This window comes from Setaria italica, chromosome VI, assembly GCF_000263155.2.
Source record: "Setaria italica strain Yugu1 chromosome VI, Setaria_italica_v2.0, whole genome shotgun sequence".
Lineage (NCBI taxonomy): Eukaryota > Viridiplantae > Streptophyta > Magnoliopsida > Poales > Poaceae > Setaria > Setaria italica.
The window spans coordinates 17,783,129-17,796,161 of NC_028455.1; the positions used below are offsets into that span (position 1 = coordinate 17,783,129).

The window sequence follows — 13,033 nt, forward strand, 5'->3', positions numbered from 1 at the left end:
GAAAGCTCACAAATTTCTTGTTCTATTTTGTTGTTCCATGAGCACCAATGTTGCGAAGGCCCCGCAAACGGGCTATGGCCCAATAGGGATGATGCAGGCCACTAAACTAAAGGAATTTGACCCAATTTGGAACTCACAAACAAACGAAGCATTCCGTTTCTAAAAAAATGGCGGTGGGATGCACTTAGTTTTTCCTTGGCTCTCTATGCTTGGGACCCACAAACATACATGTGCATGGTGATCATGTTTGTCTAAACTTGTGTGCCCAAACTATGCCCCATATTCTCATGGAAGAGGCGAGAAGACCAATAGTATCAACACATGAATAGAGATCCATCATCATACAACGACTACGATGTGAGATAAAAGTTCTTAATTACGATGACATATTAAAAGGTTCATTCAAACTTGTGTGCACAAAATACAAATTGTGCTTGGAGAAGCGTGAGTGAGCCAATAGTGTCACATTAATGAAGATTGATCATCATATGACGACCACAACCTGAGATGAAAAATTCGACTCATAATATATGCGTACACATGGCATGGTGTACACTATGAAAAGGTTATTGCCTAAGTATATATATGTGTATGATGACCGTATGTCCAATTTTGTGTGTTAAACTACTCTGTGATCATTCAAGAAAAGATATTTAAAGAAAAGAATCTGTCAGGAGAAGAGATCGGCTTATAATCTTTACTATAAAGAATTGAAAGAATTGATATCAATTCCCACCCAAAGTAATACCCATGTACGAGGATCCAGGTGTTCTCTTTACGGATGCCCCACTTTTCAGCTGTGTAACTACGATGAACGAGGCGGACCATCATTCGTTGTCCCACGTTCTAAAGTCCCGCCCATGCCCATTTTGATACTGTGCTTTTTTTACCCGCCCGCACCACCCACCTCAATCGCGCCCGCAAATCACGCGCCCCAGTTTCTTTCCTTCTTCCCGTCTGCTCTCCCGACCTCAATTCCACATTAGCTCGATCTATGATCGGTGGCTCTCCTCCCCTTCAACCCTACTAGGCCACCACAGGTAGATTCGAGTGGGATGACATGGCGATGCGGTCCGCGTTGACCTCCCTCCCCGCGCGCCTCCGCGCCCCCTCAGCCCCCGCGGCGGCCGACGGCTGGCGCCTCCTCAGTGACGGCAAGGGCCGCTTGCTAAGCGAGAAGGAGTGTGCCAAGGAGAGCATCTACATCCAGGTGCGTCGCTACCGTCACCCCCCAACCTCCCAACCCAAAACCCCCTCCCCACGCTGCTGCCTCTCCCGTGCCAGGCCGATGTCCGTGCTCAAATCGTGCAAGGCCTAGCGGCCTGCTCCATCCTATGTGTGGCGCGGCCTAATCTAATCTAATCTGTTGTGGTCCTTCCCCTCCCTTCGCAGTCCCCGCAGTCTTTGGTGCGGCCTAATCTAATTTGTGGTTGATCTGGTCGGGTAAGTAGGTGATGGCGGCGGTGGCAAGGACGTAAACAAGGTCGGTGAACACCTCAAGGGGTTGGGGATCCCGGACGGCTCCACCAAGAGCGCTGTAGGTTCGTGTCGTCTCGTGCTTGTATTGCGTTGCTAATTTTGGAGATTTTCTCAGAGATTAGAGATTTGGAACACCGATGGATGCCAACCTTCGATCCAAGACAATCTCAGTGGGGATACTTCTGCAACTCTTGCAATGTCTTCAACTCTAATCTCCATGTGCCGCTCTGTCGTTACAGGGGATGCTTCTACAACTCTTGCAATATCTGAACTGAACCCTACTCACTTTCAGAAACAAATTACCGGGTTGTTGATAGCACATTTGACATTTCTTGCATACTACTCTTCTATTCCAAATTGTAGATCATTTTGTTGTTTTTAGTTTCATAGATTTTACTTTGTATCTAAGCATAGTGTATATCTAGGTACGTAACAAAACCTATGAATCTAGAAATACCGAAATAGTTTATAATTTGGGAGGGACGGAGTATGAAAATTGATTTGGTTTGGTGATGCGCCTCTATTTGGCCCATCTGGTTAGGTATGGACGTACTGTGTGCATGGTAGCCCACTGCTGGAAGGCACCAAACCTGGTATTTGAATTCTGAAACAAGGCCTGGAGGACGGCCTGCTGGAGATGTTGTGCCGTTCTCCAGGCCGAGATGTTGTGCCTGTATGTGAAATTGTTCTTTGAGTCCATATTTGGATAGATTGATCATTGTTTACTTCAGATTTTCTTTCCATTCTATACAGTTTGCATTGCTAAATGCCATGTACACATGGTAATTCAGGCAGTGCAATATTCATTTGCCCATTATAATTGTTGTTACATGCATATCCTGTATATTTAGACTTCATATATACATGTTTAGACTTCGGACTCAATGGATTCTAACAGAGTAACAGCTGTGATTCTGTCAGCACTATCTTAATGAAACTTGAAATTGTACCTTTTCTTTCTCGAACAGTGTGGGAACTCCAAGCACCAATATGCCGAAGGATGACATGACAAATGCTATGGGCAACAGAAAGAGGAAGTATGCACCTCCCTTGCAATCATTCAGCAGTTTGATTTATGAACTTGTCATTTGTCTATGCACTGTTTTCTTTCCTCGTTACTTTGTGTGTGCAATCAAATCATAAGTGATTCTATCAGAACTGTTATTTCTTTTTTTTCCCTATCACTACCAGCATAGCTTATAGTGACATGGATTGATCTTTGCAAACTAACGGTTCAGTTATATCGCCTAGCCCTAATGCGAATGGTTTTTATTTTTTTCTGAATGTATTTAGTTACTAATAATCATAATCAATTTCATAAATGCTTTTTTTCCTCCTTTAGCATTGCAACACTATGTTATTTATGCACCTTATTCATTTTTTATTTTGTTTCTCTTGCCAGGAAAAGAACCAGATGCAGCAGCATAGCAGGTACTTCTCTTTCCTCCTAACCCTCTTTGTCATAACTGAACACAAGAATGCACGTACATGCATACATGGATTCAAATAAAACTGCATTGCGATTCCTTTTACACTCCTTCAAACTTCTCTTTATTTTGACTTCTGTATCTTTATTTATCGTGTACCTGTTGTATCCAAAGACACATGTAAGTAGCTATTATTAAAATGTTTTGTTTATGGAATACATTTTATTTTCTTCTGTTATGGCAACTCTTGGCATTCAGATCATTGGTGTCTGATGTAAGTCTCTCTCCCTCCATTCTCTGGCATTCATTTAACATTTTCTAGCTTTTTGTTGCCCTGCAAAATTTATTTCTAGTTTCCTTTTAATTAGAAATTTCTCTTAGATTTTCATTTTTTCTAAGATGCAATTCAATGTTAGTTGTCTGAACTCTTGTAATCAGTAACAACTAATAAGGCCATCAATGTATGCAATTGAGATGGCTTATTTGTATCCTTCACTCATAGCTAAATTACCTGCAGCAAGTAAGCACTCATATTTTTTTTCGTTTGTTCAGTAGTAAATTTATTCTTCTTTTTTCTCATGATTAATGCCGTGACACCCACAAAATAACCTCCAAAGAAGGTAGGGATGATTTCCCTTTCTAAATTAAAATGGATTCTTCCGTTTCATTCAATGTGACATCATGGCTGACTGGCTGTGTTGCAAAACCACTTTTTTTTCCAAGGATGATTGGAAGCTCTTTGTTGTGGAAAGTATGCAGTTATCCTTCTCAAAGCTAATGGCTTATTGTTGAAACATGTATGCTTCATAGGTTCATTCCTAAATTCCTGATCAGATAGTCTATATCCTGTTCTTCTGAAATTTGGTCCTGTAATGTTATGCACAAATTAGGTTACTTGAAATTTTCACTATTTCAGGCAAAATACTTTGAATGGTGTGCTAAAGGATGATGCTTTAACTTTCCTTTTTTTGCTCATTTCAGAATACTGGGAGAAAACAACTACAAAAGACCATCAAGGATTCACCAGCAAAGCTCAGCAAGCTTATTGACTCGAAAATGAAATGAGTAGCACGACGGAGGCGTGCCTCAGACTCTAGTCAATGATGATGCCAGCATAGTAGTGAAAGCAGGAGATGTTGTACTGTTGAAGTCCTAAACTATTTCTTGGAGTCTTACCATCTCCAATTCCAATTATTTCTAATTTTCTACACTCCTTGGCAGAATGATGCTCATCTGCCTTGTCCTCTTCCCTTCCCTCACTGCAGATTCATGGTATTTGCATCAGAATACTTTTAGTAGTCAATCAAACCTTTTTCCTGAGAGTTCATGTTCTTATCATTTCTATTTGTTGTAGGTCATGCCATCCTTTTCGAGCAGAAGTGTCAAGTTGTAAACTAACTTAGCAAGTGTCAGGCTTGAAGCTGGACGGTATATGATATTGCATCGTGCTCCTTAATTTACTTTCTATCTTTCTATGTCACTATGATCATTTATTTTGCATGTGTTTAGTTATTCCATGCACTTAATCACCAAGGTTCCTATATTAAATTAATAAATTATATGTGTTTATATGAATTGCAGGAAAGCGTGGACAACCAAAATATTTAGAGAAAGCTTTCATGTCTATATGCTGGTGCTAGAAGAATGAAGAATTAGATAAGGTTTATTGGTGACTGCTGGTGCTGATGGGAGCATGAATAGATCAATAAGAGAACTCATATTTAGTTTTATTTTATTATGCTAAACATAGCAGAGATGATATTTTTATTTTGCTATGGTCATGTTTATTTTAGCGCTACTCTGGTTATTGTGTTATTACTTTGGTTGCTACTCTGGTTATTGTGTTATTACTTTGGTTAAGACATATATTTTAAGTTTGAGTTCTTATATGTGATGATGAAATATATGTTCAAGGCACAATTATTTTGTAACAACAATTAAAATTCTTGCTAAAAATGAAATTAAAAAGGCGCTAGCCAAAATACCCTTGTTGCAACAAACTACTACGCAACCACCATTTATTGTTGCAATACACATTATTGCCATAAAGTAACCACTATTTATTGTTGTAATATACATTATTGCTACAAACTTTATGCGTTGATATAGGACGTGACTATCACCAACAATGATTCATTGCATTTTCCATCTATTACCACCAATAATGATTCATTGCATTTTCCATCTATTACCACCAACAATGATTCGTTGCATTTTTCATCTATTACCACTAACAATGATTCGTTGCATTACCTTTTATTGCCACCAGCAAGTGAACGTTGCAATTGTGACTCTATCCACCAAATTTGTTACGTTGCAATATTTATTTGATGCAATGGAGCATATTACATGGCAATATGGCCATATTCCCATGTAACTACGGGGTGACAATAAAGCTATTTTGCGATAAATTCGTTCGTGGCAATACTGTCATATTGCAGCCATGTGTTTCATTGCAACAGTAATTCACGTAACCATTCTGTTGGTCGCAATATCTGTGTTTGCAACAAAATTGCGGTTGCGTTAGTTTTTTTATGTGCATTGTAAAACCACCATATTGCAACACCATATCCAAAAGGATGCAAGAACTTATTGCACCATTCCAAATGCAACCACCTGTCAACGACCATACATAGATGCAATTGATCCATATTGCAACAAAAATAGCCATATTGCAACCCAATATAGGTGTCACGACTGGGTTGGATCTTAGCACCACTTGTTTTCGCAACACCACACATTTGGTTGCAATATTTAGTTCTATGGCAACCAACGGCATAATTGGTAGCGATATATGGGCCTTATGGCCACAAAAATTGTGTGTTGCATTAGTTATAAGCTCTATTGCAAAAGGGAGGCGCTAATGCTACAGTGGAAAAGGTGGTTGCGAGTATGGGTTCCTATTGCTATGACTAGTGTTGAGTTGTGATAATATTGATTTGTGTTGCGATAGCTAGGTGTTGTTGCTACCATTGTAAAGTTGGTTGCAAGTAGCTGTGCATATAGCCACGGTGTAATTACATCGTCTCAATCTTGACCTGCGTTGCAAAAGCTGTTGCTATATTGCATCCAAAAAAATATTAGTTGCAAGTAGTTGTGAATATGGCCACGATGAAACTGTGATGCTTTAATCTTGTCCTGTGTTGCAAAAGATCTTATTATATTGCATCGAAAAAGTCATTCGTTGCATCCGTTGAGGTTCTATTGCCACTAGCATCATATGTGGCTACATCTGAGTATATTTGGTTGCTAGAATATTTGTATTGCCACTAAAATTTATTCGTGGGCATTGTATATCATATACACTAGTCTGGAGCGTGCCCCAAGCGCGCTAATCTTTTGACCAATTAAGTAAAATCTTCATTAAAAGGATTGATATTCATGCACCAGTGTCAAGAATGTGATATATTTTTGGGGGAAAAACTAAAATTGGTGGCTCTAATTAGGTCATTGCATACGTTTATGTTTAGATCTATATGTCTTGATGTGACAAAAGAAATCATGATCCTTAATAATGACGAATAATGCCTGCATGCGATAGTATAAATATTAACTTTAAAGAAGATGCGTAACTATTCTTATATACTCACCAATGCGAAGGCAACAGATTGGAATGAGAATCGAGTATGATAATTGTATAGTAATCACAGTCACGTTGCCTTTACTCGTGTGCGAAAGTAAACCAGCTATTATTGAAATAACTTACATGGTAACATAATATACAATTACATAATAGCGGTAGAAGTCGAGTATTAAAGTACATGAGCACATTAACTGGTGACTTAAATTGAATGCTCCAAGTTGAATCATCCCCTGCAATGCCTCTTATATCCAAGGTCCCAACTATAATTTTGGGAATGGATGCGTCCCATGGTTCTCCTGGACAATCTAGTGTACCTTCAATTGCAGTTGTAAGTATGAATTCCATCAATTTCCGTGCTATTTTTAGGAAAAGTTTTATTAACTGTAAATTTCTAACAAATAATACTATTGTGGCATAATTCTTTTAGGTCCCGTTTGGATCATTGGAATTGAATTCCATTCTAATAATCATAATTTAGACACAAATTAATTAAGCTAATATAATTGTATGTGGAATATAGTTGTATATTATAGTTGGTGATATGGGAGAGATACTTATATGCTACACTTCTACTATAGATAAGCGAGTCCAAGAGCGTGCTATAAGAATTGAATTCCATTCTAATAACCATAATCTATAGAATCAATTTCCATCTCCCACCTCATGAATTTAAGATAGGCTTCTAAACTTTGGAAAGTTGTGGAATGCCACATTCCAACATAAATTAGCCTACTCCATTAAGTAGATTTCAATTCCATCAAAATGAAGGGATCCAAACGGGGCCTTATTGTGTTTGTCCGAGCTAATGAAAGGCAATAATATCCATCTCAAATAACACATGCTACGATAACGAAATATGATATCAGCAACATCACTGAAATTTATGTACATGGCAATATCATTTGGATTGTTGTCCACCAGTGTTCAAATTAACACCAAGAAATGCTACTGGCTGGTGATCTCTGAGCCGCTAGCACCCTACACACCAGCAACCATAGGCTTCAGCTTCAATTCATACTCCTGAAAGGTGATGCGAGAGAGCAGGACGCAGCCTTCCATTCCACGGGCACCGTGGTGGCGTTGGTGGCAGCATTAACCATTGAATAACCTTTTGCGAAGAACAGTAATATGTGCACCTTCCAACTTCCTGTATAGGGTGTAATAGAATGTCCATTTAGTATCAACTCCAATAGCAAGTCTGTATAGCATATGTAACTTGATGCATCCTTGGCCATCACAAGTTAACTCTTTGCTCAAGCTACTTTAGAAGTCCATATACGAAGAATATCACAAATAAAAGCTTTACATGCATGCCTAGTACCTAAGAAGAATTGACATGAATCATATTGCAATGAACATGATTTGACTATTTAATTCATAAACATGAAATATTATGCTAACAACTGAACCAAATAACAATTTTTGCATATATAAGAAAGCCATAGAAAGTTAGATGCTTGGACACACAAATGGACAAATTGCATCTCTTTTTTTTCTGAAAAATGAATGTGTAGATTGTGAGAAAAAAATTACCTCATCATCAATAGTCCCTCTACCACTCTGTGGTGTCATTGGTAGTTTAGGAATGTTCAACAATTTAGTTGTTATGGTTCTTGAAGTATGGCTTGGCTAGTCTCTGAAGCTGCAAATTGCATCAGATTACCACCATATATGTTGAATGCAGTAAACATAGGCAGAGGCAGAGGCAGCCTCCTATCCAAGCTCACTAACATTGACTAAGCTCTAACTTCTGTAAGATATATGATATTAACACATATGGTTCATGCAACTCGGAAAGCTTGAGCTAGGAAAAAAGGGAAGCACAATATAAGTTCAGTCATCACAGAAATTTATTAATCTTAAGAAACTTTACTATGCTTGGTAGTTCTAAGAATTAACTGAAGTCGGTCTTTTAGGATGCCACCATCATCATTGAAATGCATCCTATTATACAGAACTCTTCTATGGTTTAAAACTCCCACATCTGATTGGTCACATGTACAACTGGTGGGCACATCCTTAACAGAATTTTTTAGTATTTAGCACAGATAGTCTAGTCAATAGCATAATACATTCTGAGCTTGTTAGTTCAGAGCCAATTCTCAAATTAAGTATACTAATTGCTTTATGTGATTCCTGCCAAATAAGATGAATCTAATAACCAGGAAGACCACTACAAACTAATAACCTAGATACATGTAGGTACTTAATCCATAAGCAATGCTTGAGAAAAAAAAATTAATCTGGAGATGGACTAACCATGCATCTATTTCTACAAGCATTTAGAGAAATAAATATTGTAGCTCATCAGTAGAATCTAACAATCAGTATGCTATGAAAATTTGAAGAAATTTTTAACTATACAATGTTCAATCCAGTATTCAATGGCATAAACAAAGAGAAAGCACACCTGTAGTAGTTTCTTCCCAATATAGGCATATGTAATGAGTCTCCAGAACCAATTAGACAGGACATTATCACCCTCATCTGCTGCATACAAATAAATTTATAAGAGCTAAGGAGTGTGCAAGTGAGCATTCTTTAATTTAAATATTCCAATTAGGATAGCATGGGTGTGCATCATTCTCAAATAGTTTTGCAATTACCTGAGGAGCTAAGGGGCTATGTCTGAACAAATCTCAGCTGCTCCATGTCAGAAATAGGGCATGGCAATTAAAATTAGCAGCAAACACTGAAAGAGCAAGATATTTACAAAGGCACATGCTCATTTGTAAAGTCCGACACATGTGCTCGTGGTGTTGCGGTATGGTAATCAGCAGCCATCTCACAAAAGTGATTACAAATGTCAAAGGTAACAGGGTTACAAATAACACATTAAATGGTAGTCCTCCTTGATATAAGAAATCAACAATGCTTACCTCAGTCAATTGATTTCTTTCCTGTGTTCTTGGATGTTGGAGTTGGGGAACGGAACGATAGAAGGCCTTGCCTGGGCACGGGAGGAGAAGATCTGAGGCTCCAAAGCCAATTTGTCTCAAGTCCATGGCTGAGTGGATAGCGCTGGCCCTCTCCGGGGTTGCGCGGGAGGCACCGCGGCGGCGTCAGGTTTGCTGAGGGTGCGGTGGGATGACAACGTCTTCCATATCTGGGAGGAGGACGCAACCGGCTTCTGTATGTGCCGGGCGCCATGGATGACACGGCCGCAGTCCTCCTTTGTCGTATCTTTCTTTAAGGATTCCTATGAGATCCAGTTCACATGTGATTAGAACATTAGAATGAAATTTGGAAATGCTAACTTACCACTCTCTTGAATAGGTCATTCTCTGATGGTGCGGCTAGTTCACTGTCCTTTTCACCGTCCATGTTTGCTGTCTGGTAACTTCTTTCGTAATTTTGTACCCCTATTCCAAGAACAGTACAGATAAAAAAAAACTTAGGTTTCCATCTGTTCATAAACAAAGATTCTGACATAAATGTTTTACAAATATTCCGAGGCAAATTCCATTAACATTGAACATTAAGTGAAACTCAGCAGAAACATAAAATTCTTAGAACTTTGACATGTCCAGGGCCATGCTCTATAGTTTGTCCAGTTAGTACATGTATAGCTCAATGCATTTAGGTTTGCTTCCCCCATACAATTCTAAAGAGCATTAGTTTACTTCAGATCAGTGATGGATATTTACCTTGTGGTGCGCAGCATCTGTTGGTACATCTACATTCAAGAATGACCCTTTAGGATTTTTTTAGAATGATCCTTTAGGATATGTTCCATTCTCGATCTCAGTCAAGATAGTATTTATGAGCAGCATAGACACCTCTGCAGACACCTTGAGGTCATTAACACTACTCTGACCCGCAACCCTGTACAATTGGGAGACCCAATAGAGTTATCAGTTTTAACTGACTTGCATCGATTCAGCACATAGCTAGGATGACATGGCTGAGAGCAGGAATATGCAAATATTGGACAGATGTACATCAAAATTGACTTTGTGTTTTTGTAAATTAACAGGTTCTGAGATTTATTGAAATGCAGAAGAGCCATAAAACTCACAATAAGAATACGTGGTATATCTATTAAGATACTTCAAAACTCACCAGGTCAGGAACCACACCATCAAAGAGCTTCCCAGAGATGCGTAAAGAGGCGCAGTTGGCAGGAGTTCAGGGCGCCATGTGATGCAGTGGCTAACACCCGATTTGTCTCTGCATTTTCGATGAAAAGTAGACAAATATAAAACCTTTAGGAAGGAGAGTGGTGCCACAAGATAAGAATGGCATGGGTAATGCATTTCATCGAACATGAACAACTGATAGCCAATGCACTCAAATAGATGAGAACTCAAGGAGCATCAGGACAGAAACATGGCATTGCAGTGTGTCCGACAACATGAATTACACTTACATGATTCGGTGATGTATCCATTGTCTGACCGGCGTGGTGGCAGCATCGACCTAGCCAGCGAGGCGGAATGGCTCGCCAACAGCATGGACACGGCAGCGTGCGGCGAGCGAGGAACGGCTCGCCCACAACATGGACACGGCGATGTCGTGGCTCCGGCGTGGCGAAGCAGAGAGGCGTGCCTGGCGAGTGGGCGGCGGTGGCTGCGGGATAGGGCGACGGGAGGAGTCGGCGCGGCGGCGGCGGCTGTCTGCGTGAGAAAAGCAACAGAAAAAAACGGGGTGGGGAGATGGGGCGGCGGTGTCTGCGGGAAAATTGCGGAAAAAAAGGGTGCCCGCGCGAGCCGCTGCCGCCGGCCTCCCACCGCTCCAGGCCTCCCACGCGAGCCGCCGCTACGTCGCACCCGCCGCTACCGGCCTCCCACGCCGCGCCCGCTGCTCCAGCCCCTCGGGCTGTCGCCACTACCTGCTCACGCTGCCGCCCCCGCTGCTGGCCGGAGGGGAGTGGAGGTTTGGAGAGGAAGGGAAGGATTGAGGCATAGAGCCATGCGAGAGATAGGGGAGAGGCGGTTAGGCAGCGGTAGGCAGCAGGTCACAGGGAGAGGAAGGGGGACGGACGGACGAGTGAGAGTTAGGCAGTTAGCAGGCTGTTGTGTTGTTGGGTCGATAGGGAACGGGCCATTTCGGGCCGGCACATTAAAATCGTGCCGTGCCGGGCCACCCGTCGGGTCGAGGGACAAGCCCACATCCAGCACGAACCATCGGGTCGGGCTAGCCTGAGCCTAAAGAGTTACGGGCTGGGCCGGGCTTGGAACGGGCTAAAAAATCGAACTTCGTGCCGGGCTGTCGGGCTGCGGGCTGCATGTACATCTATAGCGACGGGGTGACGGCTGGCGGGCGGAAGGCAAAAAAAAATGAAGTATCATAAAAAAATCCCCTTCTTACTTTTTTTATTAATTGTATGAGATTAAAACATTTGGAGTAATTCCAGTCAAGGTTGGAAATAATTAAATTTAAAAATATGTGTATAATTGCTAATAAAATATAATTTATTTTACATAAAAAATATGTGAACGCAATGTTATATCAAATTGACATTAAAAAGATAAAGTTTACTAGTACTCATCACCTTAAATCATAGTGGGAGATGGGTGTGACTACGGAGACATTGATTTGGCCTATATATGTGTGCATCAACTCTATATGACTTGTGCCTCATAAACATGTACACACCACCAATAACAACATATATATATTTTTTTGCAATTTTTTTATCCTATTAGATGCACATGTAGTTCAATTTGAAATTAATTTGGATAACCACGTAGAAATTCATTTAACATATAGAAAATAGTAAATTAGTTCCTAAATTTTTGAAACTTCTAGAAGGCAACTTATCAGTAATCTTGATAGAGTCGGAGTGCCCGATCTTTCGGTGAGTGGAGATAAATTCGACTTGGTGGAAGTAGACCCCCACGATCCGACTACGACGAGCGAACCCGAAGCGCCAATGCAATCGCTGAACCAACTCCCTGTGGTTACCAACCTTGCTAGTGCAAGATCAGCCTGATCACGAAGATCGATTCCTGTCCGCAATCGAAGAACGAACAAGAAAAAGAGGCGAGCAATCTAAATATCACTCGAAGGTGGAGTTCTGAATCACACAAGGACAGCGCGTATTTGTGCGTGTTCGAGAGTAGCTAAAGCTAGATGTAAAACAAAACTCAAGTTGTAAACAAAAGGGACTCTGACTAAATAAAGGGGGCGCAGCCCCTGGAGTCCGGAGGAGGCGCCACGGCAGGAGGGGGGCGCGCACGACCAGGGGGAGGGCCGCGGCTCCCAACCCTAGGCGCCCCACCTGGGCTGCCCTGTTGGGCCATCTTCTTATTCCGCTGGGCCTTCGTTCCTTAACAGCATGATTGCCTCTAGGGCATACCTCATCAAGTAGACATAGCCATATCTACTAAAATCAATTCAAGTAGTCACAATATACAAATCATGGATACAAATAGAATATCATCATCTCTATGATTGCCTCTAGGGCATACCTCCAACAGTCTCCCACTTGCACTAGAGTCAATCTAGAAGGTACCTAATACCCATAGCTCTTACATGCGCATCATGCTTAGCCTGCGGGAGTGGTTTTGTCAACGGATCAGAAATGTTCAGATCCGTGTGT

General features: G+C 40.9%; 1 long non-coding RNA gene across 6 annotated transcripts; it reads right to left on the reverse strand.

Annotated features, from left to right (window-relative positions):
• Nucleotides 1–7,308: 7,308 nt before the first annotated feature.
• On the reverse strand, nt 7,309–11,477 carry LOC101770462. Of its 6 annotated transcripts, none has more exons than XR_001164221.2 (8): nt 10,859–11,476; nt 10,552–10,659; nt 10,137–10,314; nt 9,751–9,851; nt 9,096–9,672; nt 8,900–8,976; nt 8,023–8,131; nt 7,309–7,636 (listed from the first exon to the last, which is right to left on the reverse strand). It is a non-coding gene; the product is annotated as an uncharacterized LOC101770462 (long non-coding RNA). The 6 variants fall into 6 exon arrangements; XR_001393220.2 differs by having other exon boundaries at nt 9,096–9,676; XR_001164220.2 differs by having other exon boundaries at nt 9,096–9,688.
• Nucleotides 11,478–13,033: the final 1,556 nt, after the last annotated feature.